Here is a 19,777-nt window from a genome sequence, read left to right as displayed (position 1 = left end):
AGGTGGCCACTGTGATGTCTTTGGTGTTACCAGTCAATGGTTATCAGTAGTTTCCTGTCCCTGCACCATCCTGTCACCTGTCACTGGTTAAAGCAGACTAAAAACTGCTGTAATTGACACTCTGGCCCAGGGGCAGTAGAAAAGCACAGGGAATTTTTTATCCAGGTTTGCAGTATGCTGCTCTTAACATGCATTGTCCTTAAGCTAAAACAGTATGTGAGAACACTGCCAGAGATTTTGTGGCTCCACAGAAATAGAAGCAAAAAAACAATGGAAGTATTAACAAGAGGAAGATAAGCAGAGGGTCCACATTCTCGTGCATAACTCCTAAACTAGTACTACATCTAGAAATCTGCAAGAAAGCACCACTCAGCCCTTGGTGCTGAATCAGAAAACGATGAAACTAAAGGAGCCCAAACATTCATAACCACTCTTCTGTTTGCTCCCGAAAAAAAAAAACAAACCCTCAATCCTTTGTTCTGTGTCCTCTAAACTAGAGTCACCTTGCATTACATGGTAGGAACTGATTAGCCAGGCTTCCCCATTGTCACTGGTGTTAATCAAAGAAGATGAGTATGAACCAACCAATGGTGCTCATAACCTTGCTTTGACAATGTCAGGCAATGGGCTGGATTCTCCTCTCCCTTCCACCCATATAATTCCAGTGGCTCCAGTGTAGTTATTGAAGGTTTACACCAGCACCAGTGAAGTCAGACTCAAACAGAAAGGCACTCTTGGGACAGAAAAATCCAACACCACTTTTGAAAAATAAAAACAATGAAAAGCATCAGAACCCAGTGAATTTCTTTGCTTTGCAGCTCAGGTACACACAAAAGCCAATTTCCATGAAGACAGCATAGCATGTGCTAGAGAAAGAGAGGCTGCCCTCTGAAGCAGATCTCCTGCCAGCATAAAACAAAACATGTTGCACACCCCTGTGTTTTCAATAGCAGTTGAAAAATCACAGTATGTAAAGTCTATGTAGGTACCAAGCCAGAAAATGTCTCTCTGGTGGTAGAGAAAGTTTTATCTTGGATCACCAGTGCCCTGCTGGCACTGGAATGTTATTTATTTTTTAGCATTCAGTGACCTTTGATACCAGTAACTCCAGAGGGCTGTCAAGCTGCCCATGGGCTCTTCCATGCCAGTCTTTATCTGCTCTGTATTCTGGGCAGTTTGAAACTGAACTCTGCTTGTTTGTGAAGAGGCAGGGGGGAAAGGTAGCAAACCATACAGGGACTGTGCCCTGAGTGTGTGAGGGTGTGTGTGTATGCTCTGTGTGTGCCTCAGTGTGTGACACTGATTCTGAGGCCACTGACACTCAGTTAATACACACCTATGTATGTGTGCATGCAAGAACTGTAGATTCTTTCTCTTATACAGTATCAAAAGTGGTATTTGAACAGTCGTTGACCTTAAAGGACAGTCTGAAGCTGGGCTGCAACACACCTAATATTATGGTGCCTTTTTGTTGTCCTTCTATCTTGTGATTACCTTCTCTACCATATTAACTAAAACCACTGATGTGACCTGGCCAAACCTGGAGTATTCCCTGAGTTTGTACTTTGCCCTGGGCTGTGCCAGCTTTGGGGGGTTTGTGTAGCCCATTTCCTCTAAAACAGCCCCATTTTTTCCAGCCAAATTCCCAGCTAGAGAGGCACAAGCTGTCCCAGTAATGACAGTGCATGGCTCACATTGACCTAGAGGTAACTCACTGAGAAAATGCCAAATTAGGTAGGGAGGAAGAAATGGCTTTCAGTTAGACCTCCACCAACTAAATAAAAATAAAATTATATCTGCCCTTTACTTAAGTGCCACCACTTGAGAAGCAATCTCATTATGTGTGGCAAACATGGAAGCTTAAAAGCATTCAGCTAAAACAAATCCTTCTGCTGTCCCCTGGTCACCAACTAGCAACAAAGCTCCACATTGACACCAATCTGGCAACCTGTAGAGTTTGCCCTCTATTACATTTTGCTTCTATAAGCACAGCTATTATTGGAACTGCTTAGTTGACCATATTGTGTGCTTTACCTCCATCTGACCATAATTCATTGTTCCAGCTTGCAACACTAATTATTATGAATACTATGCACACTGCCACTCAACGTATTTATACACAGAAAAAGCAAAAAGATTTTATGTTCAGATGAACTTGGTGGGCTTTTTCCTATTATTTTTATCTAATATGAGGACAGGAAGAGATCTTTAGGTTACAGGTAGCTTGGAAATCAACAATTGGAAGTCAGAAACATAGCAAATTAACAGTAACTGGCTGGCTCTGTGGGTTGTTACAGATGATACAAAATAGGGCTCAGTACCTCTATGGTACCCAAAAAGCAGTAGAAGCAAAACTTCCCTCAAATATGTATTTCTGGATTTATGTGTGTGTACACACACACATGAATGTATTACACATGAACATAAAAAATTAGAAAGAGGACCAAAAAAAGCTGTTCACAATATACATATTTTCCTATGTGTAACACTAGGAACGTAGGACTAGAAGCAATCCTGGCACTTTAGGTCCTAAACCTGATGAGGTCCTAAACAAGGGACATGATGGTCCTGCAGCACCTTGTGTAGTGTCAGCAGTGCCTTCCTCCTGCTACTGGAAGAACCTTATCTAGCATCACATTTGCCCTTTCTGTGACTTCCTCATGAACTGATGGTTCACAGTCATCCACTGACTGTGGAAACATTTCTGTTTCTGTTTTTTCGTTGCTGCGGTCAATTTTCTCTCTTCAAGAGAATCTATTTTTCTTCATTCTTCTGCACAAGGTTCTGTAGAGCTAATAGAGAGAAAGACCCACAGAACAGTTCCAAAATTAAGAATCCAGAAGAGGCAGGATAGACCTCAATTTTCGATGTATCTTCTTGCTTTGCAGAAGCAGCCCTGATGACCATCTTGAGGAAGACATCTAATTTTTGATGGCTAATGGTGAAGTGCATCCCAAATGTAAACATACAAAAATATGTTTATTTTTGTAGGGAATTGCATCACATTTCCATTGCTCATTGCTTTCACTGTCTTCTAGCTCACCAGCCATAATACTCTGATGCTTTTAGTGACAGTGCCTCTTGACTGTTTCATCAGAATATTTTTTAACATACTCCAGTTTAAATGACAATAGATCATTATAGTGAATATTAAACAAGTTCAGTCTTGAATCACTAACAATCTATCCCAATAGTAATCTATTGGCAGCTCTCCTGCAGACAATTCCTTAAGCATTTTACTGCTCTTGTACTAATCCCCATCTTCTTCATCTAATTAATAACTTCCCATATGGCATCATATCAAATGCTTCACTAAAATCCATACAGATTAGATCTACTACACTTTCCTTTGCTTAGAAAATCAGTTATCTCAGCAAAGAAATAGTTCAGGATACCTGGCAAAACCAGCATTGTGGTTGCATTTTATCCTGTTTATCTTCTCTTTTGCTCTCTCTTTCTTTTCTGGTTTATTATACTTTCCTCCAAAACTCCTCCAAAAGCCTGACATGGTTGCAAAATCAACAAGCTCAGTGGCTACTTAGATAACTTTCTAATAATTTAAAAAATAAAAGTATCGTATCTACTATTGTCAAATCATGTAAGAACAACCTCCAACTTGAGAATTTATTTCAAATCCTTGCTATCAATCTGGTACTTGTTACTTTGGAATTCTGAATGGAAATTACCTTGTCTCTCTCACTTGAAAAATCTCACTTGTTTCTCTCACTTGAAAATCTCTTTTAGATTTGTTTTCACCTTTATTGTGATTATTTACATTTTTATCCCCTCATTCCTACTAATCATGCTGGGTTTGTGCCCTTCTTCAACTCCATTCTTTCTCCTAAAAGCTTGGCAACGCTTTCATTCAGATTTTGGGTATAAAAGCATTTTTAATTTTTTCCTTGTCCACACCAGTGCTTTTCTTGTTCCCCCTTATTTAAATGGCTGAAGCAATGTTTCCTTTTTGTTTTAATTTCTTTCTGACATCTATTCCAGAGCTGTTTTCAGATAATCTCACTTTATTCTTAACACATTAGTAGTGTTGTTGTTCATTAGTTGTATTCTTTTATTGCTCTTCCACAGTCTAGTGAAATTATACCACTGCACAGACTCTATTAACTAACAGGGTAGACATACAAGTGGTTTGTAGATAGGCACAGAGTGAACATATTTGCAATGAAATTTACAGGCCAACAGAAATCAAAGATCTTATAATGGAAGCAATGTTTTTATCTGATTAGAATCACAAAACCCCTTGCATCAGCCCTGCATATGCCAGAGTGCCTAGCAAAAAGCTTCAGCCTGTAGCAATAAAAGTATTGTATGTTTCTTCTCTTCCAAGGAAATGAAAACTTTCTATCACTCAGAACACAACAGAAGCAGAAGTGTACAAAACAGTACCTTGTACAAGCTCTAGCTGAGTAACCTGTTTTTTTTCCAAACTGTTACCATCTGTTTGTTTGTTTTTTTTAATTAGGTTTCTGACCTCATGATTTTGAACACAACCCTTAGTGCAAAACCTGAGTGAATCTGTGAGTAACTACAGCATAAAACTAAGTCTGAGCTGGGGACCTGTGTGGCTATTTTTGATACTAAGGATTCAGATTATATTTACAGCTTCTGATTTTCCTTGATTACATATTCATTTCCTAAAAGATGGCATTTTGATTTTCAGCAGTGGAAAACTTATTTGTACACTTTGTGCACTATCAAGTTTTGAATTAGTAAAAATAGCAACAGATATGAGAAATTAAGGTATCATTACACAAAGGTGAAAATGTAATGTTCCTTGTGCCCATCCACTAGCTGCAATCAAAAGACCACAGAAAGCACTGGGGGAACCAACTAATCCATCTGATTACAAAGAAGCTTTACTGAGGATGGGATATTCATACATAGAGCATTTCCAGCTAAGAGACAATGATTTTCAAAATCCATCTTAGCATAAAATTGGAGTGTCCTCCATGGACACTTCAGAGTCTGTTGGAAAAGATCTTCCAGGTACATCTATATGACTGTAGAGGAATATTTCTATTGAGGGGACAATAAAATGACCTTCTAATTTCAGGAGGCATCACTACCTGTTCTGTTACCATTCAAGCACAGTTTTCCTGGGTCACTGCAGTGCCTCAGAGGATGCCTGTTTCAGGCATCTTCAATCTGATGTTCTGGTCCTCAGCATTTTTAGTGCCACTTTTAGGACTACCCCACTGTTGAGGCAATGACTACAAACCTCTGCTAAGAAACCCTTTTTAACAATTATTTTTAGAGTTAAATCCTATTTTATTCTTGAAGAGCAGACTGTTTAGCTCTTGCCTTCTCTTTGCTTTCAGACATACACCCTGCACTGGCATTTTCTGCCCTGTGTGTTTTGCTTAGTTCCTTGAATTACAGTTTTTTTTCTCTTCAACTTTTCCATCCAGCTTCCCCCATCAGTTCATTACTGTAAAGCAGCTGCTTTGCCTGCTAGATGGCACTGAACATCCACAAGCACTGGGACTGAAGGCAGGTGGCACTGAAGAGCTGCAAGGGCACAGGGCCACCCTTTGGTCCTTATTCTATTTACTTTCTGCAATGGCATTTTCTTTGCTCTGATTACTTCATTCCTCACCCACAGCACTGGGTTGCCACTAGAACAATTCTACCCATATCCTCTTCCTTTTTTATGATGAGTTTCATCTTGCTATTAGCACAGCTACAAAGGATGGGAGCTGCTTCTGAACCCATCGTTTGGTTAAAAATAACCAAAACCAAACTGATGCCCTCAAATTCCTCTGCATTTCAGCCACTGACACAATTTGAGTCTAAGTACCTTGCAAATTTATTTTGTGGGGATACAATTAATTAAACTTTTCTTTCTGAAAGCAGCATTGCAGAGCTATTTCTGAATAGATACTAAGGGCTAGTATAAAAGGATGGTGTGAACTTTGCCTGTTCTTTGCATTCTCTTCTGAATTCTTTGTATATTGTCGGGATAAAATTCTGTTCATCACAGCTATCTCAGATGTGCTGTATTCAGCACACACACTGACACACCAAGGAGGAAACTGCAGCTTCCATTTGTGTCTGCAGAGCACCCAGCACAGCCCAGTGCTGCTGTCCTGACTTCTCTTCCTAAAAAAAAAAAATTCCAAAACCCCACAGCCAAACAAAATTACAAAACAAAGTTAATCACAAGTATCTGGCTGGAAACAGAAGAGCCTCTTTCTCCAAAGTATCCACTAGCCCAAACCATCCCTCACAATATTCTCATTGTGCCACAGCATTTTTAACCAGAGTGCCATCATTACCCTCCTAGTCCAGTCTTTTACCTGAGAATTCTCTTTGCTGCACCTGAGTGACGTGTTTGCTTTCCACATATGTGGGCACATGCTTCACCCAGTGCCAGACGTGCCCACAGTGGGTGTGATTTCTTGGAACTTGAGGGTGTACCCTCTGTTTGGATGGCAAGTTCCCTGGCTGTGGTTGCTTGGAGACATTATAGGTATCATGGTATCTGCCTTGCATGCCTGTAGATGTTTTCCAGGTAGGTGTGGTCATACTTGTACTTGGCTCATCAGATTCTCCACAGATGTCCACGGTTCTAGTGACAGTGCCAGGTCTAGTTTTCTCATTAATTCATTTTCAACCTTATAATTATCATGTATACATGAAGCTGAATGCAGTTTTGCATCCTACCATATCATTTCTAGGTGCCAGACACCTAATTTCTATCTTTTTTTGTCTCCTCTCCACTGAGAATGTGCCTATCTCTCAGGTTCCTTAGGGATGCTCGAAATCAATCATTCCCAAACCTAGACAAGATCCAAATACAAATAAAGTTTTTTGCAGACTAAATCTTGTGGTGTCATTTTAGGATGCTTCTCCCCTTCTTCCCAACCTTCTTCATTCCCTTCACTCTCAAAAGTTATCACCTTCATAGCAAATCTAGCATACAGACCAAAATGCTTGTGCCTCCAGCCATTCCTGTGCAAAGCCTGGCACACCTTTGTTGAAAAGTCTGAGGAAAGTGAGGTAGAGCTAAGATGTTGTTCTGTGAACTGGCAGGAACACACAGACTGTTCTGCTGACTGTTTCTGGGGCAGGAAGCTTCAGCAGAAGGAAGGAGGACTGGGGGTGGACAGTGGCATTGTTGAGGTTTTGAGATGCCACACAGAGATTCACAATATCAGGTATTTCTAAACTCAACTGTCTAAACCTGCCTGAAATAATTCCAGGATGCATTTCCCTCCTGTTTAGGTAACACAGCTTAAGGACTTCTGTGTATTTGCCTACCAGTTCCTCTGGCACAGCATGAAGCAAATGGCTACCTACACCTCCCTGACTATTTGCAAGGCCACTTAGCTTTAAAATACAGCTAAGAGCTGCAACACCAATCTGAAATCAACTTTCCCGGTGGGGGAAGAGTCTTGTATTGATCCTTATCTACTTCACTGGAACTTGTGCTGACAGTCAGGTTTGCTGTTCTCACCACTGTTAAAGTGTTCTGCTCTTTATTGGGTGTACTGTGAACAAACCACCAGTCCAGACCTTTCTGATATGGCTGTTGTGATTTGTCTTATCTTTATTTGCTCCTCAAGCCACTTTGGTAGGGCTGAAGAAACCATCTCCTGCAAAAACTTTGAACTCTGGATGAGCAACTAAAAAATATCTGTATTATCAGGGAAGCAGAGCTTAGGCTGCAGCTGGGATCCAGCTGAAGTGCATGGAAACTGCAGGGATCTGCACAGGAAGTGGCAGAGAGAGTCCCTGGTGTTGAGGCTATTAAGGAATTCTTAGAGATTTGTTAATGGTAGGCTCAGCTTCACTAATGAATCACCTTGCTCAGGCTACAGAGGGTTTTGGTCATGGCTGGCTCCGAGGGCACAGAAGAAAAGAAATTGTCACCTCACACTTGCAGCTAATACAGCGATGACTACATGGGATAGGGGAAGAATTCCTGCACACCATTAAATAAAAAAGTTCATACTCATCACTCCTGTTGATACAGATTAATTAGCTACTGAAGGAAGAAAGTGCTACAAAGGTGTAATTCAGATTTCTGCACCCTTGTGCTTTGTGGCAATGGTCAGTAAAATCAAGATGAGATCAATTCACATACCACTTTATATCATAATATCTTGAGCTTGCAGGCTGTGCACATGCTTCATGTAAGCATCTGAATAGTCCCTGCTTGCTCAATGTGATTAATGATGTGCTTAAAGTTAAGCATAAATGAAAGTCTTTGCACGACCTGGGATGCAAAACACAAATAACTTTTCCCCTCAATATGTCTCTAATAGGTAACTAACTAACTAACTTAAAAAATAATTTTAAAAAATGCATAAAACAAAACTTCAGATTTCTATGTATTCTATAGGTGCAAAGGCCATGCTTTCATCTGTGCCTTGGATGGTGCAAAATGCACTGTCTGCCTTTAACAAATAGACAAGAGTGATAAAAAACTAATATGCAAATTACATTATACATGAGGATGTTTTTTTAATTTGTGTATAAAGCTCACTTCAGATTCCAATACACGTACAAGCTATCATCTGTATAATTTCTCCTAACACACACTTGAGAGTTCATCAGTGATGGGAGAAATCATCTTAACAAATGCCTTTTTCATTGCTCCAAAGCTGGGAGGGAGCAGCAGTATTTGGGTGGCCGGGAGGCAGAGGTAGGGCTCCGGGCTGGGTTTCGGGGTGTGGATGGCAGGGAAGGGGGGGGGCGGCTCGGGGTGGGGGAAGCCCTGGTCCTTCGGTGGGAATTACCCAGCTCCCCGTCCCTCTTCCAGCCCCGCCGCGGCAACATTTATTGCAAAAGCAGGAAATTGCTTATTACTAAACTACCTGGCAAGGGAGCAGGAGCCGATGCTGTTCCACACTGGCACAGCACTTGCCTAGCTGCAGCTTTCCCTGCCTCTCCTTGTTCCGCTCTTTCTTCTTCTTCTTCCCCCTCTTTCTCTCCTCTCTCCCTCGCTCTCTCCTCTTCTTTTTTTCATTTTGGCTTCTATTCAAATGTGGGTCAGGGGTGAGCGGCTCCCAACGTCACAAGCTTGCAAGATGGCGCTGGGAGGAAGGCTGTGAGATGAGGAACAGGCTGGTATAAACCGAGAGGACAGGAGAGGGAGAGGAGGAGGAGAGGGGAAGGGGAAGAAAAGCTGCTGCTCCAGATGCAATAAGAAGGTAACGCGGAGCGGGGCGCGGGCGGGGGCGCGGGGCTGCTCGTCCCGCTCGGGTGGCCGGGCGGGCGCTGCCGGGCTCCGCGGTGCAGCCCAGCCCCGCTCCTCCGCTCTTTATTTGCAACCCCGGGTATTTGCCCATCTGCACGGGTCCACTCGGCAGAGTCGCCGGGGTGGCGGGAGGTGTCTCCTTGTTCCCTGCCCTGCATCAGCCGTGCCCGGCACCAGCGGTAGTTTCATTGAAAAAAATACAGATAATTTTCTTGTCCCTCTTGCCCCCCTCTCTCCATGCCCCGGGCCCCCTCCCCTCGCTCGCCCGGCGCGCTGCCCCGTTGCTTTCGGGGGCCGGGGCGTGCATACGGTGTACTGGCCACCGTGCCTGTCTGGGGATTGCAAATGTTGGCTATTCGGTTGAAGCGGCTGGAAACTTTCCCCCTCCTCCCGTGCCATTTGTGTGTGTGTGAGTGTGTGAGTGTGTGTGTGTGTGTGTGTGTGCGCGCACGGGTGTGCGCTGCCCCTTCCCCGCGGCGCTGGGATCGGGGCGGGGGGCCGCAGCTGCTGCCCGCCGGGGCTGGCCGGCGTGGGGGCGACCGGCGGGGCGGGCAGGCAGCCCTCGGAGCAGCAGCCTTCTCCCCAATGGCCCCTTGCAAGTGAGCCGTATTATTATTATTTTTTTCTCCAAAAGGAGGGAACGGAGACTCGGGGTACCGGGGGGCGTGTTTGTCCTGGGATCCGGCCGCATTGTGGAGGGGAGGGCAGGGAAGGGGCTCCTGGGACTCGCATCGCCTCCTTCCCCCCGCAGTCCATCCACGGGGCTGCAAGGCGAGCAGCCAGGCCGGCATCCCCCAACCCCAGCGCCGGCCCCTGCCCCACCGGGCACCCCCTGTCCTACCGGGACCGCGGTGAACTTTTGCCCTGGCTCCCCCCTTCCCCGCCGCCCTCCTCGGTCGTTCGGGATCGCGGAGGGAAAGACCCGCCGGCCCCGCTCGCTCTGCCCGTCGCTGCGGGTCTCTGGCTTTTGTTATGGCACCGTCTCGGATGCAATGGACGGAGCGCAGGATCGCGCACCCTCCCGCGGCCGGGGGCTCGCAGGACCCTGCCCGCCGGCTTTGTGCCCCCGGAGGAAATGCGCGCTTCCCCGGCCTCGCCAGCCAGGCGCAGAGCTGTCCACCCGGTTAAAATAAATAATTAAATAGTACGTCCAGGCTGGCAATATTGTTGCCGAGGCTCGTAACGCTGTAATTCAGGGAGCCGGGAGGGCTGATCGCTGCCCGCGGCTGCCCGGTCCCGGGTGAACGGCGCCGCGGAGCCGGGCCCGGCTCCGCATCCCCAGGCGCGCCGGTGCCGGTGCCAGCTCGGCGGCGGGGGGCGCCGGGCTTTTTTGTTTATCAGGTTGCATTTAAAAGCAAAGCAAAGCCGGCGGGGGGAGTGGGGGTGGGGGGAGGCCGTGTGCGCGGTGAGCGGCCCGGGGAGCCCCGCGGGCGCGCAGGGCGGTCGCGGTGCCCGCAGCGCCCAGCCCGCTGCCGGCCCCTTTTGTATGGGGCGAGAGCCGGCGGGAGAAGTCAATTATTGACTTCAGCTTGGACCGGTCCCAGGTAGAAGTGGGCACCGCGGCGAGCGGGCGGCCCTCGGCGCGCCCCCCGCGCTCCCCGTTATCGCGGCCGCCAGCCGCGCTCCGCCCCGGGCGCTCCGCCGGACACCGCGCCCGGCCCCGCCGCCGCCCCGGCGCTGCTCCCGGCCGCTCGGCTGGACGCGTATTTACACACGGGGATTTGGTGACTCGAAACTTTCTGCTGCGAAATCCGCAGCCTTTTTAAAACTCGGGCTGCCTCGGCGCTTGGAGAGGCGGGTAACTTCGCGTTCAGTATCTGCGAGCGGGGCGGGTGTATTTGTACCTTTGCATCAAATTAATGAATTATATATGGAACCAAGTGTTTAAGCAGACGGCCACCGAAATCGCCCTGGATGTCACTTAGTTGCTAGAATAAATCTGAGAGAGCAGCCGAAGAGAGCATCAGAATTACATTCTGCTAATAAACTGTCCTTAGCCCAAAACTGGTTTAAATTTATTGCAGAATGCTGTTTATATTTCAACGGCTCCCATATTTTCTCACAAATTAAAGGAGAAAACAATATGCAATAGTCACTTTCATTTGAAAATGTCAGAACTGCGAGCAGATGTTTGCTGTGCTCGATAAATACAGTGTATAAACAACTAGTATTTCAAGATGACATTACTATTTTTTATGACTCAGAACTATTGTATACACTACAGCAGCTCTGGGGAGAAAGCTGTAAATGACTCCTTAGGATTTCACAACAAATCTACATGGAGAAAATGACATATGGAAAGAAAATTGACTTATTTCCACGACTGCAAGTGGCCTCCTTTTTGCGCCTTTTCATTAGCAATCTAATCCTAAAAGCATTAGGAGCAATTATTTGCAGTGGTGCCTGACATTCTAGGTCTAATTATTTAAATCAGTTTAACTTTTGATGGTTGACCCATTAGGTCAAATCTGTGTGCTCTTTGTTATATTTATTAAAAAAAAAAAAAAAAAAAAAAAAAAAAAAAAAAAAAAGGAGGGGAGGGGGGTCTTCAAACTTGCCACCTGCTACTGACATATCATTTTAGCTCTGGAGGAGATCAGCATTAAGAATAAGCAACCTCTTACATTTGTTACTTTCCATTCTATCACGGGTAAGGAAACCCTGCATAAGTGCCCTGTTCTTTTGCAACTAAAATTCATCACTTAATCATGGCAGACTTGTGTGGCCAGAGGGGTGTAAGCAGGAAGAATGGAAGAATCTGAGGAGATAGCAATTTTTTCCTTATGTTACACTTCTTAATGTACATGAAATGCAGACGAGATGCACATACATAAAAGGGCTGATTTTTCGATGTTCAGGGAAAAGCTTCTTCCAAGGATCTGGGGGAGCTCTAAATCTTTAATGCATAAAGAAATAGCTCACGTTAGTATTCACATACGTTGCTGGGCAGAATGACTTATGGATGTGTAGATCGTAATAAGTATCGCAAGATGCTTGAAGCACTTGGCATCACGTGGTGAGCTGTAGTGTCAGTGCTGAATTGTTTGGCAGAAGCCAATGTGTGACAAGGGGTGGGGGGAGAGAGGAGAGAAAGAGAAGGTGAGAGGCCTTATTCCAGGAGGGTACACATTCAATTTATTTTGATTAGTCGTTTAAAACAACTAGAATACAACCCAGTGCTAATTAGTTGGGCTGCGTAATAGATTGAAGCTCCCTGATAGATTGAAGCTCCCTAAAACAGCCACCCCAGCCCAAAACTGGTGGTCACAGCATGAAATTTGAAGTTGTGAACAGTGGATCTTGCTATGAGAGTTCTTTTTTTCTATCATCTTTACAGCTCATAGTAATTAAGAACTGTCAAACATGAACTGTATGTTACACATTCCTTTGACCTTGGATAGAAAATAGTACGTGGTTATTCTTTGTGCTCCTGCTAGCATCTTTGATGACAGATGTAGAGAAATAGGGTAGTGTTTGAGAACTGAGGTGCATTTGCCTTCATATCAGAAGTCCTGTTTGTGCTGACTGCAGCATTTAACCCTCTCATCCACTCTGATGAACATAGCACAGCTACGGGTATGAGGAGGTTGTAACATTTTCTCTACAGGAAACCAAGTTTCTCATCCCCTAACCAAATCTGTCTGATAAAGTGTATGAACAAAAACTGACAGCATCCAGAGAAGAGGATTGCCACAAATCTGCATTTCAGTGCAGCAGCAAATGTGGCTTTGGGAGTGAGAGAAAGCAGAATCACATTTGTGACATAGTCATTATATTGGCTGTATTGTGACAGGCAAAGCTCAGTGGGAAAGGGGGAGCATTTTAGCATCAGCGGACAAGCCTACCCTGCTGGGCTTGGAGAAAAATTAACAGGGCTCAGCTGTGGGATTGCAGCAATGGAGTGTCAACCCAAGCATAAGCAGAACATATTTTTAAAAATAAAGATGACTTCTCCTTTGGGTTGGTGTGGATTGAACACCAGTGATTAAAGCACTAGGGTGGTTAAATTGGTTTTTATCCTGCTGTAGTACTGGGAGCAAGGACAATGCATTGCAACAGAGATTCCACTCTGCTGTGCAGTAGCTCACTGGCAAAGCAACTGCTTTGGTTTGTTTAGGTCTTTTTAATCAGCAGTGACAGTGTGCTTACTTCTCTCAAACCCAGCAGAAACAATGTTAAAAAAAAAAAAAGAGCGTTTCTATAGTTGCATTTTCTTGTTCAGTTAGCATCTCCAGGTTCCAACAGGATGCCAATTTTAAGCTGTGTTTCTTTCCTTGAAGTATACGTGTGCATTACAAACTAGCTGTCCAAACTTGTAAGTTACTCATGCTTGTTTGTAATTCCTGGAAAGAAAATTCACCCTCCAGTGCTGGCTCCCACAAAACAAGGAAGAAATGAAAGAGTGAGGTCAGTCCTGAATTTTAAGCTGATATAAAAGGGTTATTACAATAGCTATAAGGAAGAGACTACAATACTGCAATAGCTGTACCTGCTGTAAGTGACAGGTGGGAGAAATTTTGTTCCTTTTTCATCTGTGTTTGGATGACGGCCCAGTGCTGGCCACAAACTGCAATCCAGGATTAATCCTCACATACTGTTTTCTTTCTATATATCAGATTTCTCATTTTGTTAATAAGCACAGCCTAGCATGCACTTCGAGTCAGCTGTTCTGGAGTGGAAGCAACAGGGTTTTGCATTATTGAAATGACAACTCTCATGCTTTCCTCGAGCCCGTTATTGTTTGACCAAGGCAGGGTGGAGGGTGATCCTTGTAATCACAAACCCCAAACAGAGATTCTAGTTACTGGTTTTGCTTTATAGAAAGGGGTAGGGAACATAGTTTATCCAGGATTACATATATACTGTATCAGATTTTCTGATGTGCACACTGCAGATCAGAAGGGGCTAAGGAGTGATCTTTTAAACTGAAAATCTCCAGCAGGCATTCAGAAATGGACCTATTGTGGGAAACTTCCTTCAGCACTGGGACTCTTCCTAATGTAGGAAAGACAAACTGCTGGGAGGGGAAGGGTCCTACTCCTCAGCTGGCAGTAAGAAGAGTTTACACAAGTGCAGGGAGTTTCCTGATCAGAAGTCATCAGGGGCTGCTCTCCCAATAATGGCCCTGAAAACAGGGTGTACTTCTTGCTTCTCCTGCTAAAATATTCTGAGAGATCTTTGCAGAAACTAGGAACAATCCCCTCTTGTTCTTCCATCTTTAGATACGGGTTGGAAAACTTGCCAGTGTTGTCCTCACCCAGGTTCTGGATGGGAGGTAGGAAGCATTTCATGTCAGTATGCTGGCCTGAGGCATTCGCTGTCCTTCGGTCTCTTGGGTAAAGGCAGAGGGGTAGCTTCAATAATACATCACTTTCCCAGCTCTGCTCCCTTCCCCCACTGAACCAAACACTATGCAAGATAAAATTGTCTTCAAATCAGCCTTTTGCCATGAGTTTTAAAAGAGATACTCGACAGACTGACTTGAGAAGAGGCCTCAAATGGTGAACAGCCTTACTCTGCTCTTGATGCTGGGCTAGTCCCAGTCATTCTTGGACTGGTTTAAGATGACAGGGGTGTACGGGAGGTTCCTTCCCCTAAATGTGTGCTCATTTCCCATTGTATAAAGAACATTCAGTGTGTGGGTTCAGTTTTCCACAGGAGTCTTAAAGACACTGCTTGTAGGGCTCTACTTACTGTATTTCCATCTGCTGTCAAGATGCCACCAGCCAGTTTGGCAGTTTGGAAACCTTTTCTCTCATCTGATAAAGAACAGAGTCATTTGCATTGCCAGTTTTAACTAAGGATTGGAATCAGCCAACAGAAACCTTACTTTAAAGCTTGCTTGTTTGTCTGTGTGGTAGTTATTCTCCAGTGGAAAGACTGGATCTCACTGGTTTGTATGTATTAAAATCTGTTGGTGTGCAATTAAAAATAGCTTTTAAGTAAATTTGGTATTATTTTCTGTGAAGCAGAGGGTGGGGTTTAACACATTCAATCTATGGTTTAACATGCAAATCAGAAACAAAATTAATTTGCTATTTTATTGTTTAGGAGAAATGTATCAAGCAACTTCTTATATAGCATTATATTCAATGAAATGCTAAACCTGGGTATTTTGAAGTCCTAAATGAATAAAAATATTTAGAAAATCTTTTCTTAGAAAAATACTTTCCAATGACTTCCTGAAGACCCTTCCTATCTGACTTATTCTGTGATTCCTACTCAGATCCACTTTAAGTGCAAAGCAAAGGAAATGCTCTTTGAGGGAAAGTGAATTGATTATCTTCTATTTATGCTGCTCTTTTATGATTTTAGTACTAGCAGATATTACTCTCTAACACCTAGTTTTAATTTGAGGGAAGTGAGTTTTCCTACCCTTCTGCCTCTCCTCAAATCTCAATTGCTTTCTCCAGTCTGAAAGATCTAATGATCAAACTAAAACTGCAAAAACCATCCTCTCTGTCCCTTTACAAGAGGTTCCTGATGCAAAACTGCCCAAGGACTGGATGAAAGAATAAAGTAGTGGCTTTCTATATTTAGGGATTGAATTTCCTCAAAACTTCACTTGCAAACACATACAATTGAAGACTGACTTTTTTAAAAATCAAGACCTATTAAAAGTAAGTTTGAAATTATGCCAGTGTGTAGTAAGATTTGAACTTGGACTGTTTTTATTTAATGTTGTTTCTCTTACCCCTGGAAGGGTGAGGTGCTTTGTTATTCCTAGTTTCTGTTTGCCTTATTCAGAGTGGTCCTCATGTGGAACTTTTTGCATCAAACTTCTCAAATGCTTGAAAAAGGCCCTTTGTTCATTTCCTAGGCAGTTCAAATGTTCTTTGATAATGTGATATTAGTGATATGATTATGCCCAGTCTTCAAAGAAAAATGTGGATGTCCTTCTAGGCAGCAAAAATATCTACCAAACTTGTAGATGTCAGGGAATCCTCTAAAAAACTGAAATGTGCACACACATTTGTGAAGTGTACACAGCCAGAACTGTAGTACCAAAACGCTCAATAAAAATAATTTTGGCATGAGAGAGAGTTGTGTTGTAATTTTTCAGATTCCAGCAGACTGATGTTTGGCTGAGTGTGTTTTAAAAGTAATGTCACTTTCAACTTGAAAAGTGTTACCCAGAAAACTTAGTTGTAAGTACCTGATGTTCTGAATTGGTGCAGTAGTTGAATGTATGCACACATTTTATTCTTCTGGGTGAGCTTGTGGTCTAGGGAACTCCAGGTTCAATTTCTGATTTAAATTTTCCATGCTATGGTCATGAGGGAAGTTAAGCAACTTAAATTTTCTTCATCTTTAAGGTATGGAGAATACAATGTCCTTAGGTTTCTCTCGTAAATTTATCTTATAGATGCTCATAATATTTAAAAGTTTGCACAACGGGACCCTGACCTTACCCAGGGCATATAAATGCTGTCATCATACACATAATTCTAATAAAACTTCAAAATGATAAAGTTGCTATAGTATTATGCAAAACCTACAGTGAGGGAGGAAGAATAGAGAAGGTTGCTCTCCAGTCCTTCAGAAATGCTACATTCTGTAGTCTCTTGTACTTTATCAAACATGGCTTTCAAAACTGTAATGAAAATTGAAACATGCCAGCTATAGAAAGCAGCCACTTTTTGCTACAGCATTGAAAATACTAATGAGACTCTATTGCCCTGCACTGTTTTTTCTAGAATGTCTGTTTTGCACTGCCAGTCTCTTCCTGGGAATAAATAAATGCCTCTAAAAAAAGCATTTCAGGATGCATAGGGCAGCAGCTTCTATTTTTTTTTGTCTTTCCTCTCTGGATTGCATGGTGCTGTGCCAGTGTACTGCGTGATGCAACAGTCTTGGAAATTCTTGGAAAAGCACTTCCGTTTGCTCTAGGTAAAAATTGTGTTGGCAGCAAAACTCACTCTGCTGTTTACAAGCTGGCAGTATTCTTAAGTGAACTCCAAAAAAAGTAGTTTAATGTATGCAGTTCTGCATAGCCATCCAAGATGCAGAGGTGTTTGAGATTGTTGGCCTGTTACTATGGGTGGTGCCTCTGGAGAAGGAATGTCTTGAGTATTTCCCCATTTTGCCATTTTCTCTCTGAAAATCTGTTTTGGTAGCTAAAACAATGAGACGACTCTGAGAATTTGTATGCAACTGTTCTGTTGTTTGATTCTGGAAAAATAATTTAATCTCTTTCTACCTCTTTAATTCTATCTATGTAAAGGCATGGTATTTTGAAGAGAGGCTGAATTTCCATTAGCATTTAATGAACAGTAAATAACAGCAGTAGCTTCTGTTGTCTAATATTTCACCCAGCTGATGGTGCAAGAGGATTTCAAGCTGAAATCTGTACTAATAATTTAGGGGGTTGTAAGTGGAACCAAATGCAGAGAAAATTAGTACATTTGATAGTGCTGTGGTAATGGAAATCATGCTGTTTTTTAAAGGATGCATGGAAGTGCAACTCACAACAGAGGACAGTCATGGAAGGAAAATATATTTTAAAGGGTCTGCTGGAATAGTGATCATTGGAGTACAGAATTAAAATATTTGCTTATCCAGCAAAGATAATATTTCCACCCAAGGATCTCCAAATAATTTAATAATCAGTAATCTGTTACATTCAGCTGTGCATCTGCCATCTTCATATAACCTCTTCTGAAATGTTTTCATGACTTTCTGAAAGCCACATATGGGTTCTTCCCCAGCAAAACAGAAGCCACGGCCATAGCCAGACAAACCAGCTTCCACTCCCAGTAGGCATAAATTACTGATTAAATACCTCACTTTCTCATTTTCACTCGAAATAAATAAGTAAAATCTCCCTCTGCCTTCCAAATAGTGAGAGTTCTGAATTGGACCTGGGCTACATAATGCCAGCTGTGCCATTTCTAAAGACTTATCAGTAGTTTTCTCCCTAATACCCAGAGCATCTAATGCCATATGCCAGAGGGTTGGGATGTTCCCCATCCATGAACTGGTTGGACAAGAAAGGGAGAAAAGAGTCCAGGTGAGTCCAAGCAAGTTTCCATTTGTGTCTACTCTGCCATTATTTAGAATATTTGCCTATTTGTGCTTGCTTCCTCCATGACTACACATGGCCTCATGCTACCTCTGTGTTTGTCTGACACAGCTTGGGTTTTACCCTCATCAAAAAGCAAAAAAATAAAAAACAAACCTCAAACCTTCTTGGAGCAAAAGCAAAGCACATCCCCTTTTAAGGTGGAAGGGAAGCTGCTTCATTACAATGGCTTTGACCACCAAAAGTGGTGAGTGGGAGGGTATCTGACAGTGTCAGCTCTGCAGATTGACTGGCTGGGGTCACGTTTTTGTAAGTGAGAAGGTAGCAGCTGTCCTTTGTGGCATGCACTGCTCCATGCTGTGCCATGCTGCTGTCCCACCCCTCTGTCTTCTCTGCCTTGGGAGGGGGAAGGGGCCGGATGCCCATCAGGAATGCTTGAACTGGCATGGGGAAAGAAGTAAGTCCTCCTCTAGTAAACTTAAGTATTACTAGAGACTAATCACTCAAGGTTGTTGCTTTAATTTTGTTTTTGTTTCCCAGCTTTTTAGATCTTCAGGGAAGAAAGGATGCAGATCTAGAGTGAAGTCAGTGTGGGCTTGCCTTTAAGTCAGTGCCTGTCATACTATTTTTTAACAAAATGTTAAAAAGTAAAGAGGGAAGAGCCATATGGTCATGGTGGTTTTGCACTAAAATAAAATAAAAAAATGAACAGTGCAAACTGGTTGTTGGTCAGCTCACAGTCTTTGAGGGAAACTGTCTCTAATAGATGTCATTGTAAGGGTAATGCTGCTGTTGGCACCAAAAATTAGATTTAGTGCCATAAACGGAGATAAAGCACATTATAGCTCACAATATACTTCCAGACCATGTCCCTGGCTAAAGAGCTTTCAGTGCAAGGCCCAAAGAGGTGCAGTATAGATAACTGACTGGGGGGGTCAGATTCTGCAAATGCTTACTCAGGCACTTTGCTTAACTCAGTGTGACTGCTGGAGTAAGAACTTGCACAATCCAGACTGAGGAGTGGGGCTGGGGCCTTATAGCTGCTGAGTAAAACAGAACTGCTCAGGGAGTTTATTTATTTTTCAAGTGCCTGGTGAGGCAGGCTTTAAGTAAATGCCTGCTTCCGACCCTGACTTGTATGCCTGTTTATTTGCTGTAATCACCTGTAACCCAGAATTGCAAAACTCCTGTGGATACACTAGTGATGCCTTTGTAAAGTCTCCCTAGCAAAACTTCAACTGGATTTTAAAAGCACATGCTTCTTTCAAAACACTTAGCTATAAAGTTCAGTCCTGCCAACCTGGTGGGATGAGAACGTTTTGGAAAAGGTCAGAGGGCCACATTGAATACTATGTGTCCAATTTCCCAGGCTGATTTGTTGCCTGAACTCTTTGAAGGGAGCGGAGCACCTGCAAATATCCTTCTGGGGATTCCCTTAAAATGTGGGGAAGCCTCCAACAGGTGTGTGGAGCTGGCATGGCCTTGGCCCAAGTTGGGGAGAGGTGTGGCTTGAGACATGTCTGAACCTGCACTTGGGC

General features: G+C 43.4%; 1 protein-coding gene and 1 long non-coding RNA gene across 4 annotated transcripts in view; one reads left to right on the top strand and one right to left on the bottom strand.

The window, feature by feature from the left end:
- LOC139805114 (uncharacterized) overlaps positions 1-19,777 on the bottom strand; it is a 191,285-nt gene that overhangs the window by 8,870 nt on the left and 162,638 nt on the right. The gene's annotated exons all lie outside the window — the stretch shown is intronic.
- The window catches only part of HIC2 (HIC ZBTB transcriptional repressor 2), a 73,223-nt gene continuing 62,211 nt past the window's right edge, over positions 8,766-19,777 (top strand). For all 3 annotated transcript variants that reach the window (XM_071763131.1, XM_071763132.1, XM_071763130.1), the window contains exon 1: positions 8,766-9,170. The gene's annotated coding sequence lies outside the window, so the exon portion shown is untranslated. The remainder of the gene's footprint in view (positions 9,171-19,777) is intronic.

Source organism: Heliangelus exortis, chromosome 19 (assembly GCF_036169615.1).
Source record: "Heliangelus exortis chromosome 19, bHelExo1.hap1, whole genome shotgun sequence".
In the NCBI taxonomy this organism is placed as follows: domain Eukaryota; kingdom Metazoa; phylum Chordata; class Aves; order Apodiformes; family Trochilidae; genus Heliangelus; species Heliangelus exortis.
The sequence above is the reverse complement of the archived record's forward strand: the minus strand, read 5'-3'. Positions and strand labels throughout refer to the sequence as shown.